This window comes from Sapajus apella, unplaced genomic scaffold (assembly GCF_009761245.1).
Source record: "Sapajus apella isolate SASKATOON/1434 unplaced genomic scaffold, GSC_monkey_1.0 scaffold39, whole genome shotgun sequence".
NCBI classification, from domain to species: domain Eukaryota; kingdom Metazoa; phylum Chordata; class Mammalia; order Primates; family Cebidae; genus Sapajus; species Sapajus apella.
The window spans coordinates 6,688,369-6,715,677 of NW_022436979.1; the positions used below are offsets into that span (position 1 = coordinate 6,688,369).

The 27,309-nt window shown below is 40.8% G+C and overlaps 1 protein-coding gene and 1 pseudogene across 1 annotated transcript in view; both read left to right on the forward strand.

Moving 5' to 3' along the window:
* Positions 1 to 27,309, forward strand: part of GALNTL6 (polypeptide N-acetylgalactosaminyltransferase like 6) — a 1,261,291-nt gene that overhangs the window by 1,052,111 nt on the left and 181,871 nt on the right. The gene's annotated exons all lie outside the window — the stretch shown is intronic.
* LOC116565128 lies at positions 23,919 to 25,772 on the forward strand (annotated as a pseudogene).

The window sequence follows — 27,309 nt, forward strand, 5'->3', positions numbered from 1 at the left end:
AGAAGGGAGGGAGGGAGGAGGGAGGGAAGGAGGGAGGAAAGGAAGGAAGGAAGGGAGAAGAAGGGAGGGAGGGAGGAGGGAGGGAGAAGAAGGGAAGAAGGGAGGGAGGGAGGGAAGGAAGGAAGGAAGGAAGGAAGGAAGGAAGGAAGGAAGGAAGGGAGAAGAAGGGAGGAAGGGAGGGAGGGAGGAAAGGAGGGAAGGAAGGAAGGAAGGAAGGAAGGAAGGAAGGAAGGAAGGAAGGAAGGAAGGAAGGAAGGAAGGAAGGGAGAAGAAGGGAGGAAGGCAGGAAGGGAGAGAGGGAGGGAGGGAGGGAAGGAAGGAAGGAAGGGAGAAGAAGGGAGGAAGGGAGGGAGGGAGGAGGGAAAGATTCAAAATCAAAAGAAGTAAAAAGGGCTTATTTATTTACCATGCATATATAATGGGTGCTGGCTGTGCAGTCTTGGAGGCTGCAGATAATGCAGAGGGGCCTAGAACCCAAGCACAGTAATAGACAAGGAAAGCTTTGTCTCTGTTCTGAGTGGAGATGCAGACGAGACATAAACAAACGCCCGCAGCACACGAGGATTCATGGAATAAACGCAGATGCTGTGCAAACTGCTCCCAGTTGATCTGCCCAAAGGGACTAGGTCAGAAAAAATTGGAGAGGGTTTCAGGAAAGGCCTCGGTGAGCTGAGATTTGGACTACACCTTGAAAGATCAGCACAAATAAAGGTAGTGGAGACAGGGAAGGAAAGAATAAGTGAGTTTCAGACAAAGAAACCTGCAAAAGCACAATGGGGGCAAAGCACAGGGTTGGCCACTGACCGGAACCGGGACTGAATGTGGCGTCTGGCTGCGTCTGAAGGGCCTTGCTATGACCTTAGTGTTTGTATCCCTGCGAAATTCACACGTCAAAGCCTAAACATGATGTGATTTGGAGGCAGGGCTGTTAGCAGGTAATTAAGTCATGAAGGTAGTGCTCTCAGGAATGGGCTTCGTGCCCTTCTTGAGGGAATGAATTAGTGTCCTTACTGAGAGCACACCTTCTCTCTTCACCATGTGAAGACCCAACAAGGCCTCTGCAGCCTGCAACACCAAACCAGGGGTCTCCCCAGAACCTGACCGTGCTGGCACCCTGATCTCAGACATCCAGCCTCCAGAACTGGAAGAACTGAATGTCTGCTGTGTGCAAGTCACCAGCTCTACGGTACTTTGCTAGAGCAGCCTGAACTAAGAGAAGCCTTGAGCCCCACATTTTCGTCTGAGTCAGGGGAGCCATCACAGCTTTTGGCAAGGATAAAGCCCTGCGTGGCCACTGGATTTGTCATCTTGAGGAAATGGCTTTACTTCTCTGGACCTTGGGCTCCTCAGTAAAACACAATTAAGTTGCGGAACAAAGATTCACTTCTTGATCTGTCTGACTCCACTCTCTGCCACAGCAAACATGCTAACATCTGCCTGTCTCAGATGCTGTGTGGGGATGGTGGGAAGTTAATTACTTACCCCCAGATAGTCAGCAAAGCTGAACTGGGATTTCAGAAATAGAATGTACGAGGTTTCACCAATTCACATTCAATGTGTTAGTAGTATGCTAAAATATTTTAAATTAGACCATCCTAATGCTTTTGGAGACTCTAAAGGTCTTTCTCAGTTAATACCTGTTATTATCTCTACCAGGAAGAAACTTGAATTTAATGATCTGTGTCTGTGATGAAGTTTAAATTATCGCCATTCTCCTTCTAAGCTGCAAAGACGTGTGACTAGGCAGGCTCAAAAATTTCTCTCCAAAGAGTTTCCTTTTGCAGAGCAGAAGTCACCTTGGGCCAGGCCCCAGGAGGCTGGCTTCCTCCATGGTGGGTAAGTCACTCCAGGAGCAGACAGCCTGAGGAGCAAGGGGCTCAGCGGACTCCCGCAGCCCAGTGCCAGAAAGGCGAAGGCCTCGCGCCTGGAACAGCTGGGTCTGGGTCTTGAACATCACCCGTACCCACTTCTGTCTCTCGTCACTATCTCCCTCTCTGTGTCTCTCTCTCCTATCTGGGTGACTTCCTCCTCCCAGGCCCTGGGTTGACACTAGACAAGTCAGAATCGTGGCCACAGGTGGTGCTTGTCTCGCCATCTAACAGCTCTGCTGTCAGAAAGAAGAGGCAGTGAGCCCCACTAGCTCCAGCTAGAAAAACATGAAGGGAAGACTTCCTTGTGCAGGCCTAGGTCACAGCCACTCCCACCCCCATGGCTCTGGCCAGGCAGGAAGAACTATGATTGGCAGCCCCACAGAACCATATGGGGGGTGGGTGTGGGAGTGTGTGTGTGCGTGCGTGAGTGTGGGTAGGGAGTTTACCCAATGGATGTTCTTCTGGAATGACCCAATAATAAACATCCATTGCACCTGGCCACAAGACCAGACTGTAGCTGGATATAATTGCATCCAGCTCATGTAAGTTCTTCAGTAAGCCAAATTTTTAAATCAAAGTGCCCAGTATTTTCTTTTCTCAGTAATTCTGGAAATCTTCTGTTGATAGTTTGTAGAAAAACTGCAGTTTAAGGGAGAAATAATAACCATTTATCGTTCTGAAGATACTGCTATGAGTGGATGCCAGAGAGCCCTTAAGTCAAAGAAAAACTGGGGAAGGCATCTTTTCTCATCATCCCAATAGCACTCTAGACAGGGTGAAATAAGGCCACTGGAGCAGGTGACATCTGCCTACTCCACCACACCATAGTGCCAGGAAGCCTCATCTCCTGTCTTTTCTCCTCTGCTCTCCTCCTTTCCTAAATCTTCACTCCCTCACACTTGAGCTCCATAAAAATTATGAACAAGGGCTGATTTGACCAAATACCTGTCATTTATAGCGAGTGTGACTTTAGGTTATCATTCTCTCCTAAAATAAGTGGCTAACCCCCATGCCGATACCCCATTCTGCAGTAAAAGAATATTATTAAAAACAGCTTTTCCTGATATGTTAGAATTTCAGTGAAAGCCTCAACAGTGAAGTCAGTGGATACAAACAACTTCTTCTTTCTACAGAGTGATGCTAAAGACTCAGGATAGAAGGGAACAGTGAACTTCCCCAACCCCTCATTTACAAGAAAAGACTCCCAAGAACCCCCTGACAGGATTGAGGGAGGGCTGACAGGAGGAGAGGCATCTCACTCTCTGTTTGGAGCCTTCTGAGTTATAGAGAAGTGTGGACCACCCTTGGTTACCTCTGCACTGGAGAGTAAAAGAGACACCTAGAACCATGAGAGCCCCACATGGCCTAAGAGTGCAGAAGGCCTAAGTGAAGACAGAAGGGGTCTGCCTGTTATGTGGAGCAGTGCCAAGGTGGGAGCATAGATGGCATTGCCCATAACAGCGAGGTAAGAATGGGCAATCAAGGGAGAAGCTGGTGGTTTGACCAGTAGGTCAAGTGGGCAGAGCACCGGGCTTGCAATTTCTCTGAAGGACTGTTCAAGAGAACTGCCTGCCAAGGAAAGAAAAGGATAGGCTGCTCTTCCAGCACAAGACTTGAGACTTGAGGGAGATGGAACCAAAAGATCAGCTGGCCAGGGAAGGTATCAATCATGCCAGGGTGGCCCCCTACAAATGCCACAAAAACTTAGAGAGAGTCAGTGTCTGGGCACTTATCATGACAGAGGAAAGCCAGCAGCCAAGAAAGATCTAGAAAGAGCACCAGCTAATGAAATGGCCATTGCTTCCTTTCCTCTGCTGCCTCCTTCTCTGACCCTGGAGGAGCCTGAAGTGAAGCAGGGAGAAAAGGCAATACAGGAAAAATGACAAAGTCATGCTCTCTATCTTCTTCACAGCTTCTTCTAGAACCATGAGTGAGATCTGTCTTGAGGGTGACAAAAAGAAAAGCTTTAAACTGGGGGGAAATTACAGTTTTGATTTGGATTGAATGAGATTTCTGTAATGCCTGAAGAAGAAACTGTTCTCCGTTGAATTCATCTATGCCTAATGTTCTAGAACCTGGTCAAGATGTCACCAGGAAGCAGGAAAGGATAAGCTGACCAAAAGAGTTGAAAGCAGTGGCAGGAGAGACGTAAGGCAGGTTCCAGCTTGTGCCCCACCAAGGTCACACAGGTCAATAAAGTGATGAGGCTGCATTGACACCTTCCATTATGCAATGAAAGGCTTTCTCTTGATAAAGGAATTTTTTTTTTTTTTTTGAGATAGAGTTCCACTCTTGTTGCCCAGGCTGGAGTGTCATGGCATGATCTCAGCTCACTGCAACCTCTGCCTCCTGGGTTTAAGCAACTCTCCTGCCTCAGCCTCCCGAGGAGCTGGGATTACAGGTGCGTGCCAACACACCCGGCTAATTTTTTGTATTTTTAGTAGAAACGGAGTTTCATCATGTTAGCCAGGCTGGTCTTGAACTCCTGACCTCAGGTGATCCGCTGGCCTCGGCCTCCAAAGTGCTGAGATTACAGACACAAGCCACTGCGCCCGGCCCATGTGAAAAATGAAGTGAGTGAGAGGGAGGAGCACTGCTCACAAAACAAAAAGTGCGAACAATGACTTCTAACAACCTGGCACTAGAGAACTCCATCTGGGAACTGCTGGCACTTGAGGCAGACCTCGCAGGAGGAGGAAGTTCTGGAAAGGTGGAGGAGGAAGTCAAAGCTATTCCAGGTATAGACAACAACATGAGCAGAGTCACAGAGACAGGTCCAGATGAGGATGAATGACCTAGTTTAAACAGAGTCACGGCTCCATGGGGAGTCCTTGTCAGTATTAAAACCAAAAATACAGCGTGCAGTCCACATATGATATGTTTAAATCTAATCTTAAAGATTTCAATTTTATTCTTTAAATAAAACCATGAGAGGCTTTTGAACAGCAGACTGTGTAATGGTATCTGTGTTTTGGGAACAGAACTCTGGTGACAGGTATACCATCCGGAATAGTGACAGTAGAAGGAAGACAAACGCGCTCAGATTGGTCAAGAAGTGCATATGATGTGGATACTGAGAGATGAAATCATGGCTGTGGTTCCAGAAATGGAGAAAGTCAGACTGAGTAAGCAGATAGAGGTGACATAGACAAGACTGACCGTGGCACTCCTCATGGACGGGTCTCTGAATACCTGAGTGCAGTTTGAATGTTTTCCTACAGGACTTCCAAAGAAATTCCGTCATTTCCTAGGAAAATCTAGAGACCCGAAAAGGCCAGCTATGCTCTATAGATACCCAAAGCTCAGCCCGCCTAATGAAGAGTGAACCTCTACCTGCTGATGAGGGTTTTGCAAGTCAGAGGCACTCGTTCCTCAGAGGTGTGGGGTCCTCCCTGCTACCTGGCAGGGCAATGGCAGACACAGCTCCTCCTCCTTCCCCAAGCCCCCAGCAGAGCCAGAAAGGATCTCTATCCCAGCACTCACCAGGTAGACAGCAGAGACTGCAACACCTTATTAACTATGCCCATTTGGTTCAGCATGGCCTTTTCTTACTTCTACAATAGCCGGCAGAAAAGAGAAACGGCCAAAATGAATGTTACTGTGTTAAGTTTTCCCACCCGGAGAAAACCCTGTGACTACCACAGCCAGAAAAGAGCATGATCTCACAAGCTGTCAGCCTTCATCTTCCTTTTACACCCAATTAAACTCCCCCACAGATGTCCTTATCTGGGCTGGGGAAGTTTTCTGCATAGTCTTCAAAAATAATACTTCATGCAGTGCCATGCTCCAAAGCATGATTTTTATCAACCTGTGTTTAGGGATGACTGTCAGTTACCTTTACATAGGCTTCCTATGAGCTGTGGCAGTTAGATCAAATTGGATACAGAAGCCCAGACATTTGGAAGAGGAGAAAAATCAGTGTAAATAAACGTAATTTCTACATAAAATATGCTTTTACCTAATTGAAAAGTCATTATCAATTATCCAAATACAACTTTAATCAGACATGAATGATTGAGGAATTCTCTATTTAAAAGAACACAGGTTGGCATTTGAAAACCCTCATGTCTCATGCCATTAGCCTTGAAAATCTTTTGTCAGGTAACTGAGGTGTGAGTTTTAATTCCCAGTATCAAACCAAGAATAAAATTATTTTAATTATGGTCAACTGGGTAAGGAACATTGACGGTCTAACTGCTGAGCTATAATTCTGTATTCCATCCCTGAGAGACACACACCTGAGCCACGTGCTTCACTAACTCATGAAAGCCCTTCCCTGCGCATCAGTTATCAAATCATGTGCCTTGATTACTTAAGGGAAGTTACCCTTGCAAAAAAGCCTTTTTACCAATCATCAAAACACAGAACCTCTAACCTACATTATACGATTTTCATTAAAATGATACAAAATTGTACAATAGCTCTCAGTTGTCTATGTGCCAAAAGCAATAGGCAAAATGATAACAAGGGCCACAGCCTGACCAACTTTATACAAAATTATGAGGTAGACGGGTTTGGGGTTTTTACCTGCCTAATTCTGGTTTTGCCAATATTGCATCATGAAGAATTGTTTCCATTTTCTTTAAACATCAAAATATTTGTGGTCCAAGGTTAGATCGTATCACCTTCATATTCCTTTGATGCCAAACTCCACGGCTTGAACATACAATACATAGCAGATCATCAGTCGACTCTTTCTTCCATAGGTCATGTGTGACTTTGATCATCTATACTTACTGTTGTATTTACACGGTTTTACCCAAAAATACCAGTGGAAAAAATATATGAAAGAAAGTATAAAACAGTGAATAAATATATAAATAAGAGTCTATAAATAGAAACTAAAAATAAGGTACTCTCAAAGTATATTTCCTTACATAGAGAAGGCATTCCATGGTTGGGCGCGGTAGCTTACATCTGTAATCCCAGCATTTTGGGAGGTCGAGGCAGGCAGATCATGAGGTCAGGAGATTGAAACCATCCTGGCCAACATGATGAAACCTTGTCTCTACTAAAAATACAAAAATTAGCTGGGTGTGGTGGCATGCGCCTGTTGTCCCAGCTACTCGGGAGGCTGAGGCAGGAGAATCGCTTCAACCTGGGAGGCGGAGGTTGCAGTAAGCTGAGATCACACCACTGCACTCCAGCCTGGCCACAGAGAGAGACTTCATCTCAAAAAAATAGATAAATAGATAAATAAATACGTAAATAAATAAATAGAAAAGGCATTCCATAAAAATTTGTTGGGTGGTAAATCAACAAAAAATTAGAAGAGAATAAGAGGGGAAAATCCTACATTTTCAACTTGGTGGCCAAAGATTTTGCCCTTACTGCCAATAAAAAGAAGTAACATTCAATGTGAAATTTAACTTTTCTTCCTGTGATGATCCGCCTCCCTATAATAAAAGCAACTCTAAATAGAAAATCACTGGGTTTATGATAGCCAGAGAAATATAGATGAGAGAAGGACAATTTGCTGATTCCATAATCAATCCTGAATAACTTAAAACTACCTTCATGGAGTTTACAAACTCATAATAATAAAAAGCAATGAGTATATTTATCCTCTGTAATTATTTCCATTACCAACACTCTTCTTGATACTGCAGTTTTAGGATCAATATTAACACTAGAATTGAGCACAAGAGTAATGTATCTCAGTGCACCTGTTTTTTTATTATTATTTCTGTACCTGCTATGGAAAGGGATGCCTCCAAAACAGGAACTCAATGTGGTGGATATTTGTCAGTGTTTGCTTGTACAGCATAGAAACACGCTTTCTACGTTTGGAAATCTAAGGCTAGGGAAGTGGGGCCAGGTGAAGGATGGAGGGCACAGACCTGAGTTCTGCCTCCTCTTCTCCCACCTCCATGCTGCACTTGTGATCCAATAATTGTGAAGGCGATTAGGGATTTTGAATCTTGAAAGAATGAGATATGGGCAGAGGTAGACAGAGAGTATTCACTGTGGCAGCAGCTCTGGGGGTGGAGTCAATAGCCTGGCGACTTAGGAGGAAGTGTCTGGTGGGCGGAGTCCAGGCATACAGTGTGTCCACCGGGATGTCCCAGGGCCGGCTGTCCAGCCACAGCATTCTTGTGGGGGTGGCAGAGGAGTCTTGGCCATGACTGCCGTCTCTTCTTTCCTACCTGTTTTCCACATATGGACAATTCTGTGAGCCACTTGTGGTCCTTGTAACAAATTCCTTCTCTGTTTTAGTTGGACAGAGTGGCTTTCTTTTTTTGTTTTGTAAACAAGGTCCCTGCTTTGTAGGAGAATAAAATGCAATTTTTAAAAGCATAATTTTCTGGCAAATGAAGTAGGTGCAAATTCAAAAATTAGACTCCAGAGTTTAAAAATGGCTTGCTTTTCCCATCTCTCACCCCTCCCTACTTACAGTAACTTCCTCTGATGTATATAAATAATTCATATAGGCACCAAAGACTCCACTAGACAGCCTGTTTACCCTTTGAAAAATACTTTTCACTTAATTATAATAAAAAGTGAACTTAAATTTGGTACTTAGAGAAATTTGGAGGTAATCAGGTTAACCCATCACCAGAGGTCATAAATCAATGAGGGGGAGGAGAGGAGAATGCCAAATTAGATTATCCAACTAGAGAATCTGTCAATAAATGGAGGGAAAGTGAAGTCATTTAGAGTTTGCTTTATTTTACAGGCTGTAAAAAGACCAACTGGCTTTTTAGTTTAGAGGTAGTCATTGCAGGTTGTCATAACAGCCAGAGAGCAGAGAGTTCATAATAAAGGGACCCTTACAGACCTAAGGTTATGTTTTGCTTCCACAAAAAGGTGAGAAGGCACAGGGGTGAATGTCTGCAACCCCCATCCTTTGGGAGGGGACCCAAGGTTGCAAGTCTGAGCCGAAACCCAATATGAGTGTATCACAATCACCGAAGGCTCCCAGAGTGGTTATGCCTGATATTTCATAGAGGTTGTAAATATTGAAGACTGAGAGACCACCTGAAGATGCTAATCCAGTTCTCAGACAATATTAAATTTATGTAATGACAGTTACAGCATCAAATCCTCAGATATTATGCCTACAGTATCTTAGTATCACTATGACCTTCTGCAAAGAACCTAATTTAAATAAAAATTCCCTTATGTTCTTAACAGTCTTGATTAAACTGTGAGCCATTATAAAGTCATGGCCACATAGAGGTGTGAAGATTGTGAAAACTGAGTGTGAGCATGTGTAATATCTGAGGTATTATCTAAAATTGTTTTTCTGAAAACCTGCTTGAGTCCAAGTTCTTAAGATGCCGTGGTCTGATAGATTTTAATCATTAGTAAAGGTCTTTCTAGGGCGCAGAAGTGATATATCTTCAGTCCTCACAGGAGATGAGTTAAATAAAAGTTCTAGCATGCTTAGTTAGTCCTAAAAATACAATACCTGTTTGGAAATATTGAATAACCTTTGAGGCAAAGAGAGTTTGCTCTAAAACTTAAAACTTCTATTCAGAGAAAAATTTATCTTTTCCTGTTTTGTAAACAGGAAGGATCCTGACAAACGGCACAGGATCTTTTTGAATGAGACCTGAAAAGCAAAGATTCCTTTTTTGTGAACATATGCAGTTTTTCAAGAAGATTTTTAACAAAAAAACACATAATGTTGACAGTCAAATTTCTGAAGACTAGTTGTCTTACTCCATAGCGGTATGATGTTAACTCAAATTCCAGAACTAGAGGAAAATGCTTCAAATATTTTCAAATTTTTAAATATTTTTTGCAGTAAAATAGACACATTTACAATAAGTGAGCTGCACAAAAAAAACAGGAACCCTGTGAAATAAATCTGAAAGCATCCACAAATGTTCCTGTTTGATTTTGTTGTTTTTTTTTCTATACTGCCCAAAATTTCTAAATATATGAAAGTATGGTTAATGATGTATTTTATCTCAAAATGTTGAGTCACTAGAACTGCTATAATATTAAGGCACTTCTTAACTCCTAATTAGATGGTGATCATATAGAGAGTCTGTAAACACTGAATTTAAATTCTACTTCAAAATTAGTTTTAAATTCATCAGTGGAATCCACTGGAGGCCGTTATTCTCAGCCTCAAGACTTCTTTGCACTCCTCTTTCCCTTACCCCAACTGCTGCACCCTGAACAGCAGTTCTCATATTTGCAGGATAAGCAAATCTGGATCATTCTTTTCTGTAATTGCCAATCCTTTCTCTGAAAATTTCATTATGACCACCATCCTGCTCACCATTCATCCATTCATTTGTTGACTGACACATCAACATTTATTGAACAGCTAATGTACAATGGCCACCATTTTAGATACTTGGGAGGCAAAGATAACTGAAAGCACAACACCTGCCTTCTAGAAGCTTAGAGTTCATTGTGCAGAAGCACTGTATATACAGAAATGCAGATGACACTGAATATATAGATGTTTTGAAGTGGCACAAATATAACTGGCTCGGTGCCTGGCAAATAAATATTCTTGTGAGAGACAAAGATGTGTGCTATTCAGACTCCTCTTCAATCAGGACTTGCTACCCCAGCTGCCAGGAGGCTGTAAGTGGTTATCCATCAGCTGACTGCCTAATTGTCTCACTGTTGCTCAAGACATGCCCTCTCCAGGTCAATCCAAGTCCAAAGACTGATTAAAGGCATGAGCATTTGTGTTCACCCCAATGCTCCCTCTGGGGACAGCAGTCCTTCAGGTACGCGTGCTTCTCAATTCTCTACCTGCTCAATCCTGCCTCCTCCCTCATTCCCCTTCCATAGGTCTTCATTCCTAGGATACTTCCTAAAGAAACATGCTGCCATGTCTGCTTCCAGGGAAACCCAACCAGCAACATTTCTTAAATACGTTTTTAAAATAAACTCTGCCCTTATTCTACTTGCATTTCCATGAAGCCTCAGAAATATGCTACTGGAAATGGCTGCGTTAAACAGAACGTTGATAATGGGAATGATAATACTAATAGAATGGCGAAGATTGACATAGGATTTACCCTGTGTCAGGCACTATTTCAAGTGTTCCATGCATATCAGTTCATTTAACCCTTGCAACAACTCTACAAATCAATACTATTTTTAATTCCTTTCAGCTGATAAGAGGATAAGACAAATACCCAGCTCAAAGTCATGCAACTACTACTTAGCCCCCAAGCAGCTCCAAAGTGTGATCTCTGAACTACTGTGTTAGTCCATTTTCACATTGCCATAAAGAAATGCCTGACCCTGAGTAATTTATAAAAGAAAGAAGCTTAATTGACTCACTGTTCCACATGGCTGGGGAGGCCTCAGGAAACTGAGAATTACAGCGGAAGGGGAAAGAGACACGTCTTACATGGTGTCTGGACAGAGAGAGTGTGTGAGTGAGCAGGAAAAACTACCATGTATAAAACCATCAGATCTCATAACAATTCACTCACTATCACAAGAACAGCGTGGGGGAAACCACCCCCATAATCCAATCACTTCCCTCCCTCTACATGCAGAGATTTCAGTTCCATGTGAGATTTGGATGGGGACCAAAAGCCTAACCATGTCAACCACTATCTTATGCCGTTTATCTTTTTCTCTAGTGTCCTAATGGTACTAATGCCATCATTAGTACCTCTCATGGAATTACACACAATAGAAGGTCTTTTAGATAATAACAGCTGCCATTCCCTGAGCCCGTACCACATGCTGGCACTGTTGTGAGTCCTTATAATTTTGATTTATGGTCATGACATCTCTGTGAGTTAAGTCAGGCTTGGTTATTCCCATTTCACCATTAGGCTTGGCCAGGAGCAGTAGCTCATGTCTGTAATCTAAGCACTTTGGGAGGCAGAGGCAGGTGGAACGAACATCTGAGGTCAGAAGTTCGAGACCAGCCTGCCCAACATGGTGGAACCCCATCTAGCCGGGTGTGGTAGTGGGTGCCTGTAATCCCAGCTACCCAGGAGGCTGAGGCAGGAGAACCACTTGAACACGGGAGGCAGATGTTGCAGTGAGCCAAGATCATGCCATTGCACTCCAGCCTGGGCCACAAGAACAAAACTCTCCATCTCAAAAAAAAAAAAAAAAAAAAAAAAAGAAAAGAAAAGAAAGAAAGAAAAAAAGAAGTAAAAGAAAACAGGCTTACAAGGCTGATGTGACTTATACCGAAGTCAGAGTTCACAAGTAGCAGAGATGTTCTCAAATCTAGCATTTCTGTCTCTAAACCAAAGTATGTTGAAGTTACCCAGATTTATTTAAACTGTGCTTAATCTGTGAATTATAAACTCTACTTAACCTAAAATGGCTTAAAGAATTCACCATTTTGCTGGCCGCAGTGTCTCACACCTGTATCCCAGCACTTTGGGAGGCTGACATGATAGATCACGAGGTCAGGAGCTCAAGACCAGCCTGGCCAACATGGTGAAACCCCGTCTCTACTAAAAGTACAAAAATTAATGGGGCATGGTGGGGGACACCTGTAATCCCAGCTACTTGGAAGGCTGAGGTAGAGAATCACTTGAACCTGGGAGGCGGAGGTTGCAGTAAGCCGAGTTCGCACCACTGCACTCCAGCCTGGACAACACAGTGAGACTCTGCCTCCAAAAAAAAAAAAAAAAAAATTCATCATTTCTAGAATCCATCGTGTTAAATTGTGCCACCTTAGCCACTCTCTAAACACATCAAAAATGTAGAAGACAGAATATGGCCCTCTGTCCATTAACACTGCTGTAGCTATGATCTGGAATTTTCTTTTATAAACCAAGATTACTTAAACAGAATTATTCTCTGTATTCTGTGAAGGACTCCCTGAAGGTCTACTAGAGCTTCTGCTCAAATAAAGAGGAGTCATATTCTTTAGTTTAAGCCCAAATGCTATGAATACACCACGTTTCATGTTTGATTATGTATTTTATGTTTTAAGGTATTGCTGCAAATGCTAGGAAATCCCAGTTCATAAGATGTAATAATACGATGTTATATCTGTGCTTTGAAGATCATTCTAATTTTGAAAAGCCCACCAAGGCCTTTGGCCTGTGAGTAATTGATTAAATTCAGCAAGGAGAAGTCATTCCTGTAGGTAAGGCAATGGATTGGGGAGCTAAGGGAAGGGGGGAGAGTAAGAGGCTTTCTCTTATGTCATTTTCTTTACGGTAGTGAAATTACATGAATTTTTCACCTTGGGAAATACAGGGTTATAAATTTCTCCTGACCAAAACAGGACCCCTGAACAGTTTTACTATAATCAAAGTGAGCCGTGAGGGAAGAGCGACTCCAACACACAGTGCACAATGCCAGCTTTTGGTAACAGGAACAAATGGACAGAGAATAACGACGTCTGCAAGGCTTGCCCCTTGGTGGGGGAAATGTGCTCACTCTTTGTCTCTATCATGTGCTGCGTGACAATTGTTCCCAGCAGTGAAAGGCAAGCTCACCCTCTGGGAATGGGTTCAAATATAAATGACTAAGAGCCTTGTCAAAGGTCCTCTGTAGCTGACACCCTCTCCTCCAGTCCCCATCCACTCAAGGGCACTTCATTTTCACTCTATTACTTTTTTCCCTCCAAGGGCAGATTAAGGTTCAGGAAAAAATGCCATTATAAATGGAGGTTTCTGATTAGAGGTCAAAATGTCTGTCCTTTCTCACCTCCCCCTCGCTTTGCTTCCGTTCTGCCTCTCTCCAACGTTATCCTTTTCTGCAATTGCAGAATGCCAGCCCCTGGTTTTGGTACTTGAGAGCAGCTTGGGTAATGGCTGCTGTAAGACCTCTCATGAGCGACCCCTAATGAACATGCACAGCCCCCGGAAAGCGCTGCTTCAGTATCCATTTACTCTGCTCTCTGCATGACAGCTGACAGCCTCCTGCACCCAGGGAAAGAAAGGCCATGGCTTCTGAGAGCCGAGTTTACTTTTCCTTCCTTGTGAAAGGTTCACCCATGCAACACACTTTTCCCTGCTCTGGTTTTCTGAAAATAGCAGTCATTTGGCCTTCTCGGGAGAGTTAAAACAAAGAAATCACAATGGCAGGAGACTTGCTTTTCCAAAACTCTAAAATAATAACAATTATGGAATGCATCAGAAAAGAAATGACACATCTCCTGGAAGTGACCTCTCATGACACAATTCAACAGCCATTTAAAAATAATGGTCAAGGCATGATGATTCACACCTGTAATCCTAGCACTTTAGGAGGCCGAGGCAAGTGGATCGCTTGAGGTTAGGAGTTTGAGACCAGCATAGGAAACATAGTGAGACCCTGATTCTACCAAAAACACAAAAATTACCCATCTGTGGTGGTGTATGCCTGTTATTCTGATATTCCAGCTACTTGGGAGGCTGAGGGAGGAGAATCGCTTGAACCCAGAAGGGGGATGTTGCAGTGAGCTGAGATCGTGCCACTGCACTCCAGCTTGGGTGACAAAGTGAGACTCTGTCTCGAAAAATAGAAATAAATAAATAAAAATAATGGCTGACAGCTTGAATTGGGAGGAGACATATATGGAAAAGAAATAGCTTAAATTCCCCAAAATAAGTTTTTGGTACATACTGGGTACATTGAGCCATGTTCAACGTGCTTTCTGCCGGAGACAGTATTGTTTTCCACGGTGAAAAGGGCTGGAAAAGGCTCTGGCTCAACTGCGCATTGCTACAGCTGACCTTCAAAATCTCAAAATCTTTTCACCTCTGCTATCTTTCTTGATTCTCACAACAACTTTGTGAAGTTGGTGGCCACTGTTAATATCTTTATTTCACAGAGAAAAAGCCATGATGCTCAGAGATTCCCAGTTATTGCTCAGGCATCAACAGCTGGAGAGTGGCAGAGCTCCAGCTCAAACTCAAATATTTTTCTTCCAAAGCTAATGAGCTTTTCACTTCTTACACTGGACTTTAGTGGCATGGCAAATTCTCAGAGGGTTTCAAGTTAAAATTAATTTTTCTTTCATTATGTTAAACCTGCTTCCTTATAATGTCTAAACTGAGGAGGTCTCTTTTCTTTGGCAGGCAAAATGGTGACCACATGGGTGTCAGTGTGTTAGAATTAACATTCTTTTAAATGGGAAGTTGACCTACCAAACACGATTTCAGTTAAAAAGGTGCCCAGGGTGACAGTGTTCTCAGGGTAGATGCCACAGGTCAATTACACAAGCATTGTATAAGCAGCTCATTATTGCCAGTTTCTAATTAGATTCTTCAGGGACTTATTAACCTCTGGAAAAAGTTACAAGTTTTGCACAGAAGCAAAATGAAAAAAACAATGTCTTCACTCACGCAAAGTAAAATATGAAGGAAAGATAAAATAAAAATAAGATTCACCTTATTCACATGCAAATGAGAATCGAGTGTTTTAAAAATTCATATTTCCTGGGCCTCAGAGACATTCACCTAGTAGATCCCAGGTAAATTCCAGAAACATAGCATTTTGTGCTCTACCCTTATGTAAATAGCTCCCCAACCACACTTAGAAATGTACTGGACAGTGGGTGGGAGGACATGGGGAGGAAGTGGGTTTCCTGATGGGGAGGAAGCAGGTTCCTTATGGGGAGAAATTGGGTTTCCTGATAAAAGCTTCAATTTAGAGTTTGCAAGATGAGACAAAGTTACGCTTCTTGTTGCTGGCTTTGAATGAGAGTATTGTTAGCTGTAATATATAATTAATCCACCTTCAAAAATCATTCAGACTAATAATAACTTAGTGAATAATAATTTGACTAATTTTCAGTTTGAAGTCTCTTCATTGCCTCTTACTGTTTGTAGCTAGAATAAAACCTCATTAATAAAGAAATTAAGTGAACTGAAGTAAACCCCTAAACTATTTTTAAGTGATTTGTGAAAAAAAAAAAAGCACCTTTTTTTACCAGCAAATCAGCAAAGGGATTTTTATGTTAATTCTCAGTACAGGTGAGTCAGGTAAGTTCCTAATTACCTGTAGGAATACAAATTTTTGTAAAGTTTAAGTTGTTCTGGAAAGTAACTTGGAAATGTGTACTAAAAGTTTTCCAAATATTCGTAACCTTTGGTTCATAAATATAAGTTCTATCCTAACGAAAAAATGTGCATGAAGATTTATATACAATTATGTTTATAACAGTGAAATTTTTACAACAATCTAAATGTTCACAATAGGAAGATAGATAGGCAAATTGTGATACATTTCTATTAAGCATGTCAAGTTACAAATTATCAAATGTATCTAGTGTCCTTCTCAACTGAGCCCTGGCCCCAGTAGGGAAGAGCATGTATGTGTTCCTCACATCCGCAGTTGGAATTTGGAATCCATTTTCCTAAAGAAAATAGTGCTATAAATAGTCAATGTGTGTGCAGGCCAACTACCAGAAGCCTATTTAACACAAACCTTAAAACTTTAAGAGGGACGTAAACCTTGGAAAATATAATAGTGCTATTTCAGCATCAAATCCAAAGTATTGTGATTATTACAATAAAAAAATACATTTTCACTGCTAAGCAACTGACTTCTACTCTGGCGTCAGGAATATAATCATCTCATTATCTGTCTTCTGTGTACATACACACAACATAACCATATGCCCTTTGAATAATTTCCAAGATAAATTCTCAAAATCTGAAACCTACAAGAGTTAGAACAACTGTCAATTTAACCCCTAAATAGTATTATTCAACAATAACAACAATAGATTTTCCTGTAGTATGACAAAGAAAAATGAGGTTATCCTGTAAAGTGGGTTTCATTTTGTTGTTTTAATTAAGTCATCATCTGGAATTACCAGTCTGCAAGCGTGAGTGGACCTCAGCAATGAACCTTTCATTTATGAAGAATGAGTTAAAATCATTCCTAGCATTATTACTAATTTACAGATCAATACCACAATAATGTATTTGTCTATAATAATGCTATCTACACTGCAGGCACTATTGATGAAAAGGAAGTTTTAAATCTTAATATGTCTGATAAATTTAATCTCAAATATAATTCTGACTACATGAATTTTAGAAGTTTTATAGTGTTTATAACATTACCTGAGGGTAATTTTATTCTGTCCTACAGTATATTAAATTTTTTTTTTGTTTCTTTCTCTCTTCCTCTCTCTCTCTCTTCCTCTCCCTCTCCCTTTCTCTCTCTGCATTGCTCCTGACTTAGGTTTATGAGGACTACACATTGAAAACTTGTGCATGGATATAAGTCACAATCACCTTTTTAATCGCTGGCATGGGAAGGCAATAACAAAGGGGTTACATTTTCTTTTGTCTGTAGCTTTAAAGCAGCCACTTGACCTATGGCAACCATGAACCAATCTTTGTTTCAGAGGTTTGCAATTTCAGGGGTAAACGTGATGCTGCATCTCCCTTGAGGAATTAATTTAAGTTAACTCCATCATGCTTATTTGAGTTCTTACCAACTATCTTGGCCTCTAAGCTGTTTTTTCCCTTTCTTACTCCTCTTTGGATCTAGCAATACATTCTATTCCATTACAGAGCCCTCTTTTTAAAATTCATATTTTCATATTTCTTCCACCCAGGCAGACATAGTTAAGACATGTGCACACATAAGAAAATTTTTACTGATCTATTTTTTGTAAACAGAAGATGAATTTTCTTCATGGGTGTTTGTATGTATATGTATCTATGTATTTATCATTATTATTTTATTCTAAGTAATCCCCTTGCTGAAACATTTAATCCTACTTTTTCTGTTTAAGTTACTCTATTATTTCCAAAGGTTGTGATGGATGAATTTATTCAACAAATATTCACTGTGTCCCTGTATGGGCCAGGCACTGCCTAAGTATTAGGAATTGGGTGAGTGAATGAGACATTTTCTGCCCTCATTAAGTTTTCAGTCCAACAAAGAAGATGAACATTCATGTAATCTTCACATAGGTATCTTTTTATACTTCCTCACTTTTTTAAGAGTATAAGGACATCTACGTAAATCTGTTTCCAAACTTGCAAGACATGAGGGATCCCTAAACTTCCAGAGAGAGTGTACAACTGGGGGTCTTAAAATTGAGTTTTCACATTTTCCAGCTTTCTTCCTCTACTGACCATTAAGTATGACAGCTACTCAGCACTCAATCTGAAAGACCTTCTATCTACTGACACCTCACTCTCCCCATCAGCAATTGTATTATGCACATCTTAGTAACTTTAATTATTATGTATTCAAACATGAAGGTGACACCCATGTGGACTAAATGTCTTAGTTGACTTTTTTTTTAAACTAGATTTCTGTGGATTGGATTGACATATCCTACTGCTGACTTGGCTTCTTCTCTTGGGATATCTTCAAATCATTTAAAAGTTGTGACCTATGTCTGGTGTACATGACCCTGAAAACCTGCTCCTCTTCCAAAAAAATATACCACTTCACTGAAGCTTTTCAGACCTGAGCTTAAATGTTACTTCCCCAGGGTAGACTTATCTAAGCATCATTCCTGTCATTACCTTCCTTTATAACACCCCATGTTTCCCTTTCATTGTCCTGCATTTACTACAAGTAATAGTTCTATACTCATGTGAATATTCATGTAATTCACATAATATATTAATATATAAATATTTTAAGAAAGCTCTGACTATCATAGAGCTATTATACCTTCAATATTTCTTAGAAAAGACACTTAAGAAAAATATTAGCTGGATGAATGAATAGAAAGGGGAAACGTCTCAGTTACCTGGATTCAGACACTGCTGAGAAATGGGAAGCAGTTGCTGGTTTCTTTGGCTCCCTGAGCAAGTTTAGGAGCTCATCTTGAGTCAACAAGAAGTCTAGCACAGCCAAGAGAGGTTACAGGATAGCTGGAGAGGATGACACTGTCTAATGCACATTATAAGGTTATTTTTAAGGTTCTTCAGCCTTGCCCTCCAAAAGATAGTATAACTCATTCTGAGAATTTCTTTGAACTGTAAGGCCAAAGTTACTGGTGATGATAGGGAGTAAGGTTTCTTCTCCAGCTGCCAATAGAAAGAGATGTTAGAACTTCCTCGACATGGTTTGTCACTCCAGCAGAAGCTACTGGAAGACTGAGAGCAGTTACCATCAGACAGGAGCAGCCACTGACATTTCAACAAGCACCACAGAGAGTAGCTGCCAGTGAGAACCTTCATCATTAGAATATAGTCACCAAAAGTCGGCTTCAGAAGCCACAGCTGAGGGAAGCCACCACTAAGAATACTGCTGGGTGCCATCCCTACCCCTTGAAAGCAACTAAAAAGAAGAAATGTTGTCAAGTTGGACTGGAGGAACCACCAAGATTTCAGTCCTCTCTCCTATCTTAGTTTAATGTTATTTTACTATTGACCTGTAGGACATGACAGATTTCACTTCTTTCGATATAATCCTCTTTTTCTAAAAAGAAGACAATTTTTCAAAGGAAACTTGATGAAGATTGAGATCTAAAATATCTGAAGAAGGGCTCACATTAATTCTGGGAATATTGAACAAGAAACTAGCTCACAGAATCCTAATTGAAGGTGAACCTCAGAAAATAATGAAAGAAATTTTTTTTAAAAGTCTCATTCAAAATGAGGGGGAAATAATTAAATGGACCCTGAGCATTAGTTCGGTAAATGTAAGACTGACTTATTCACCATTTTAGCCCGAGAGCTCTTAGAACAGGCTCTCAAAAAATGTAGAATGAATGAATGAATGAACAGAATAGATGAATGAATGAGCAAATAGATGGTATCCATTTACCTTAAGATACATTAACTAAGAATAAAAGATATGACTTAAGTAGACACAAAGTGAATGTATTGAGCAAGCCAGATACAGTGTACAATTGGATAATATTTATTCCACCCAAATAAAAGATACTTTCTGTTTTTCTACATTTCTAAGGTTTACATAATAAAACAATAATTTATCTTGATTTTAACCTACATGCAAAACCTAGAGGCGAGTCACAGAGAGTTTGTCAAACTGTTTGATTTGTCATGCTGACAAGAAATCATTGAAAAAAAATTTTAAGAAAAACAGGTTAGGTACAGCATGAGAGTATGTATTAGGATGCAGTAAGGGAGAAGGAAACCATATGCTCACTCAGGTTGTCAAGAATCTTTAACGCTTGGCAAAAATGTCACTTAATTTCTTGCTGGAAAGGTGCTATCTTCTAAAGTGTTTCCTCTTCGTATTATGTGAGAGCATCTTTTGGAAGGGAAACTGCGGATTAATCTTACTTGATCTGGCGTATTTGGGTTTGGGAGTTTTTAGATAAAAAGGGGCAACACTGAAATCCTAGAATATGAAAATAATAAGAGCCAGGAGCTGTCTATGGGACAGAGAGCATTGGAAAGAGACAAACATGGCCCTCCTAGCCCTCACATAACCTTACTGTGAGTGTCTTTAGCATCTTGGGTAGGACAAGGAATAGTTAATATTATTGGTCTTTCAGTATTATCTTCAAGAAGAGAAAAATAACAATTGGTCACAAGGAAATATGATTGAATCGGAGGTTCAGAAACTTTGTTAGACTCAAATTGAAATAGAAATCATGTATAGAACCAGTCTATAGAGCAGGATAACTATGGATTACACTTAACAAAGGAGTCCAGAATATATATGGTAGTAACTTTTCTTCAAAATCCAAAAGCAGACTGGGCATGTTGGCTCATGCCTGTAATCCTAACACTTTGGGAGGCTGAGGTGAAGTGAGCGAATCACCTGAGGTCGGGAGTTCAAGACCAGCCTGACCAACATGAAGAAAACGCATCTCTATTAAAAATACAAAATTAGCTGGGCGTGGTGGTGAATGCCTATAATCCCAGCTACTTGGGAGGCTGAGGCAGGAGAATCGTTTGAACCCAGGAGGCAGAGATTGTGGTGAGCTAGGATTGTGCCATTGCACTCCAGCCTGGGCAACAAAAGCAAAACCTGGTCTCAAAAAAAAGAAAAAAATCCTAAAGCATATATGTATTAGATAGAAAAAAACAAACTGTTTTTTCTTCTACATTCACACTTAACACAAAATATTTCACCTCTGGGTCACTAAAATATGTGGGAATTTCTCCCCACCAACCACCAATTCTCCAGTAGACACCAGATGGGTGTCCTGTGATTTTACTTACTCTGACACTAGCTACCTGGAGGTAGCACCAGATCCCGCAAGTGAAAAGCTTAGTCCCAAAGACTGTCTCCCACTTCAGACACCAAACACGAGTCTCATGTTATAACCTGTACTTCCTACTAACCAGCAATAAGTTGAGAATTCTCATGACCCCCTTTATGGGTCCCATTACTTTGCTAGTATAGTTCATAGAACTCAGGGAAACCCTTTCCCTATGCTTACTCATTTATTATAAAGGATTTTATAAAATATATTATAAAGGATACAGCTGAATAGCCAGATAAAAAGGTGTATAGGACAGGGGACAGAGGAAGGGGCAGGGAGCTTCCATGTCCTCAGGTACACCATCTGCTAAGAATCACATGTTCAGCGATTCAGAAGCTCTCTGAAACAACATAGTTCAGGAATGTTTATGGTGGTTTCATCACATAGGCATATTTCATTATTAAGTCAATTTCCAGCCCCTCTTCCCTCTCCAGAAAATGGGGGTGGGACTGAGTTTTAAGTTTCAAGCTTCTAATCATGCCTCAGTCTTTCTGGTGACCAGCTCTCATTCAAGTGTTGCCCCTTGGAACAAAAGAATCTACTATCACCCAGGAAATACCAAGGGATTTAGAAGCTCTGTCTCAGATGTTCCTATTCCTCAGGAAATTACAAAGGTCTTAGATGCTCTGTGTCAGAACCTGGGATCAAAAACAAAATATTAGAACCTAAGATTCCCTTAGCACCCCTATGGCTCAGGAAATTACAAGGGTTTTAGAAGCTTTGTGCCAAAAATCAGAGAGAGATATATAGAGAGATATATGATTTCTTATTATTTCAGAACATATGACTTAGTGTCACAACTACTCACAAATAAAGATGTGTGCTTCAGTTAACGAACTAAAATCAGGAAACTTCTTTAAGGCTAAGTACATGTATTTATTATAATTTGGACAGGTATGGCCACAAGGCACGCTGTTTCAATGGCAATGGGGTAGTTGAAAATGCACAGAAGATAAAAGGAAGTTGGGCAATGACTTCATTATAGGATCAGTCACAAGCTGGAGACAAAGAAACCCAGTTTCGTTTCCAAAAGAGCAAAGCATATTCTGATTTGATTCACCCACATTGGCATCCAAAGGGACCCAACTTGTCAAGGGTAGGGAGAGAGTGCTGGATCACAGCGTGAGTTCTGAGTACCCCCAAGATTTAAAGTGTTCATACAGTGTTCAAATGAGATGATTTTGGGTGCTCTGCCTGATTAGACCAAGACAGCCAGCTGGTGGTAGAGAGGCAAAGAGGGTTTAGGTAACCAAGGGAAAAGGACAGTAAAATCTTGACCCCAGCCAATTTGAGCCATATTCAGATTCAGGGAATACTGTCGTCCTAGCCCTGGCAGGTGTGACAACTTCAGAATTTTCTACATAAGAAGTGCCTAGGCATTCCTCATAGGCAGAGGAACATCACACACCAGGGCCTGTCGAGGCTGGAGGGTGAGGGGAGGGATAGCATTAGGAGAAATATCTAATGTAGATGACAGGGTGATGGATGCAGCCAACCACCATGGCATACGTATATCTATGTAACAAACCTGCTCATTCTGTGCATGTACCCCGGAACTTAAGCTACAATTAAAAAAAAAAAAAAGAGCATAATAAAACTATTGGCCAATAAAATTTTCATTAATCAAAGAAAAAATAAAAGATAAGTGCCTAGACATTGCCCTCTGACCAGGGGCTTGTCTTAAAACTACAGTTACAGAGCATATTAATTACAGTAACCCTAGTAGCTTCTATAGTAATCCCCGAAACCTCAGCAGCTCAGCATGTTCAAGGCATTGTTCACTCTAATTCCAACTGAGCGTTTCAGAGGCAGCCTTACTCCAGGGACTGACACTTGAGTCCCCAGGTTCCTCCCATCCTGAGACTGCATTAGCCCCTATAGCCTTAGAGTATTCATTTGTGCTAGTAAAGGGAAAGAGGATGTGGTAGATCACATGGGAAAATTAGCAGGCCAAGACTTGGAAATATATTACCTCTGTTCACATCCCATTGACTTAAATTCAGTCACATGATCACAACTAAAATGACGGGGAGGTGCTGGGATAGAGAGTTTCTGGGTGAGCAGCCACCTGCCCGCAACAACTCTACACTGTGAAAGGGGAACAGGAGTCTTTGGTGAAAACAAACAGTCTTGCAACATTGAGTTTATTTAGAGCGTATGTTTATTTGGGGTAAGAGAGATTTGACAATGAGAAGGCAGCAGATCATAGAGATAGTAAGTGATAATAAAACTGTTTTCTGGAAAGGAAAGAACACTAATATATTTATATATGTAGGACTACTATATATTTTTGTGAGTTGGATTGATTTTTCATTAGCACCTTGGTATTGTAATCTATTTATATAAATTAATACCCTGTCACTCATAAAGAAACTGGATCAAAGAAAGAATAATGAGTACCAAAAATGACATAAGTTCAGTTGCACCTATCCCATGGGTGTATTATGATAAACAATGTGTTAAAGAAGAGCCAAGAAAAAAATCACATAAAAATAAATATACCAGAGGAGGGAGAAAAATTAACAATTATTGAACAATTACTTTGGGCTAAGTACTAAGCTGAATGTATTAGTTACTTAGTGCTATGTAATAGAGTTTTCACAAAATTAATGACTTAAACAACACTCATTTATTATCCCATGGTTTCTGTGGGTGAGGAGTCCAAGTACATCTTAACGGGGTGCTCCACATAGGGTTTCACAAGGCTGCAATCAAGACATAGGCCAAGGTTGTAGTCCCATCTAAAGCTCAACTGGGAAAGTATTCATCTGCATGCTTACTCAGGTTATTGAAAAAATTCAGTTCTGTACGACTAAAAGCTTCAGCCTTTTCTGGGTGTTAGCTGGTGACCACCAACAGCTCCTTGCTATGAGGGGCAGTCCAACATAGCCACCTGCTTTCTTCAGACCAGCAAGAAGAGAGAAATTTCAGCAAGCTAGGTAAGACTATCATAGGTAACATAGTCACATAATCACATCACGTACATCCTATCACCATCACTGTATCCTCTTCAAAACAGTCTGGATGGCCCACACTCATCTTCCCACTATGCAGTTTGACAAAGTTGTCTTTAAAGTTCCACCTTCACCCCCTCTTTGGGGTGTCCAGGGCTTTTGTGCTGATTCCTGCAAAAATGGTCATGAATACCTGATCTCTCAGGATGGCACCTCATATTTGGAGGCTTTAACTCTCCCCCAACAACTCATTCACTCACTTAACTGCCTTACAAAGTGACTAACTAGCTAATCAGATCAACTAAACTGTGCTAATAGCTTATTGCATTCTGCCACTCAGGTAACATATTTGTATTGTTGAAAGGGCATTACGAGAGAGAATATCTGCCAGATTTATATTCCTAATATAATTTTTATATCTTTGCTTTATGGAAAACAGCTTTCCAAAGCAGACTGTTCAAAATATTCTATGTAGCAATGGCAAAGTAATTTAAGCTCTTCATGAAATGAGGGGAGACGATTCAATGACCTCTAATATCCTCTCCAGCTCTATGTTTTTATGTTTTTGTTTTATTCTTTTCTCTGTAACCTCCAATGACTTCATATAAGGCAGTTGCCAAACTGCTATTCAGGCATTCAAGATCCAATGTAATCTGGCCAAAATTTTCCTTCCTAGATGTATTCACTGCAGGCATTCTATATTTAAGTCAAACTTTCTTAGTCAAATATACCACATGCATTCACTCCCAGAATGCTTCCCCTTTTCCTCATTTCATTTCCTTGTCCTACCTTTCTTCAAGCCAGGAGGAAGACTCCCCTCCTCCGTGATAACTCCCCATCCACTTCAGCCCATATCCTACTCTAAATTGCAGTAACTACTCAATCTGCACACTCGGTGGGCCTTGGGTTTGTCTTAGTTTCCAGTGAGTATTTAATTTTGAGCTCTTTCAACATAGAAAATGCCTGCTGTATTTATGTATTTGTCATGACAATATAAGTATAGTTTGAATTTTTAAAAAATCTTCATTAAGCAAATGTAAACCAAAGAATTAAAAAGGATGGTAAATTTCAGTCAGCTGTGTGAGTTAGGGAGGATGTATGGAGACTTATATATTTTTGTAAGAATATACATCATTGATCAGTAGTTGCAACGCTAGAAAGATGCCAGAGCAAGAGCAAGGAAAAATCCCTTTGGTTCCAGAAAACCTCCCAAAAAAAAAAGAAGGTTTATCAAGCCCTTAAAGCCACTGAGGAAGAATGGGCACTTTTGGCAAAGAGGGAGCAGAGGAAAGGAAAAGGACTCAGATTTAAGTGACTGGAATCATTCCTACATGATTCCTGGAAGCAAAAACATGACAAGGTGCATCTCAGATGACTAGAAGTGAAACCTCATCCCTTGGAATTGCCAGATAAACATTTCTTGGCCTTTGTTGTGCACATTGATGGGATTGATGGTGTGAGTTTACTGGTGCAGAGAACCATTGCAAGACTTCACCTAAAGAAAATTTTTAGTGGTGTCTTTGTAAAAGGCACCCCTTAGAACCTAAAAATGCTGTGTATAGTAGAACCTTATGTGACCTGGGGATTTCCAAATCTGAAATCTGTCCAGAAACTCATTTTAAAATGTGGACAAGCCGAGGTAAAGAATGAGACCGTCCTTCTGACAGACAACACAGCGATTGAGGAGCACCTGGGGAAGTTTTGTATCATTTGCTTGGAAGACCTCATCCATGAAACTGCCTTCCCAGGGAAGCATTTTCAGGAGATCTTACAATTCTTGTGCCTTTTCCACCTCTCAGTGCCAGTCATGCTACCAAAAATAGAGTGGGCTTCCTCAAGGAGATGGGCACACCTGGCTATTGAGGTGAACGTATAATCAGCTCATCCACTAGCTGAACTAGACCCAGGTGCCAAACTGCAGGAAATTTTTATCAATGAAGTGGAAGCACATGTTTTTGGTTTTTTGGGGAATTTTTATCAAGTATTTTCAGAGAAGGTTGTCTCCTGCTTTGTCTTCAAAAACTGAAAGGAAGGGTCAAAGAAAAGACAGTATCTGGCTGGGCACGGTGGCCCACACCTGTAATCCCAACACTTTGAGAGGCTGAAGCGAGTGGATCAACTGAGGTCGGGAGTTCAAGACCAGCCTGACCAACATGGTGGAATACCCTCTTTACTAAAAATACAAAAATTAGCCAGGTTTAATGGCATATGCCTGTAATCTCAGCTACTCAGGGAGCTAAGGCAGAAGAATCGCTTGAACTAGGGAGGAAGAGGCTGTGGTGAGCCAAGATTGCACCATTGCACTTCAGCCTAAGCAACAAGAGCAAAACTCAATCTCAAAAAAAAAGACAGTAGCCTATGTTCATGGCAGGCACCTCTTAACACAGTCCAGTTCCAAGGTTAAATTCCAGAGTTTTCTTCATTGGCTGCCGCCTCTTCTGAAATCACCACATTTCACGGAGGAAAGAGTCCTGCTTTGTTGTATCTTCTACCCTAGGGTTTACTGTTGGTAAATGAGTAGCTCTAGCATTTGGACAAGGCTCTCTCAGACTCCTGCAGCAGTTGACCAAGCCCAGGGACATAATTGAATATGGAGATTCCTGGGGCCTTGTTTTGAGAAAGACTTGAAACACACATTGGAAGAAAGGCACAAAAATAAATGTTCACTTGTCTCTAAAAAAAAAAAAAGAATTTACATTGCTGTCTGTTCAACATACAGCAACGTGTTCAACACCCTATATTCCTGACAGAGACGTGTTCAACACCCTGTACTCATTCTATCAGAATAGCCTAAATTTTCCCATCTTCCAAAAGTCACTCCTTTCAACTAGAATGTCTTTGACCATTCTATACTCAGTTGTAAAGAACCCGCTCCATTCTTCAAGACCAAACTAAATTTCACCTTCTTCTATGAAAATGTTCCTGATCTTTTAGTTGAAATTAACTCTCTCTTCTCGTTGTTGCTTTTTTACTTTCTTTTCGTGTTGTATTATAGTGAGTTATATGCCTCACAAAGTCATCACAACTAGACTGTAAACTCTAAAAATGGGACCTATTTCTATCATGTTTTTATTTTGTACCTTTCAGAATACCAGGACAGACCCTGCTGTAAGTATTAGGTGGTGAAATAACAGTAGGTGGTAAAATTATATTTATAAAATTGACTTGGGAAAGATGCCCCAGTAAATCTAGAACATCTTTTTACAAAAAGTGACTGATGCCTTATTGAGCCTTCTTCTACAGACAGAATTTAAAAGAGGCCATCATCTAAGTTCAAGCAAAGCTATGTTTTATTTAAAATAAAAACAAAAGGCAAAAGATCCCATAATTATGCCAGTGGAAAGCCAGTCAGGATTCTGAGAACTTTGAGAGAGAGAAAGGAAGAAAGAAAAGAAGAAAGAAAGAGAAAGAAAGAAAGAGAGAGAGAGAGAGG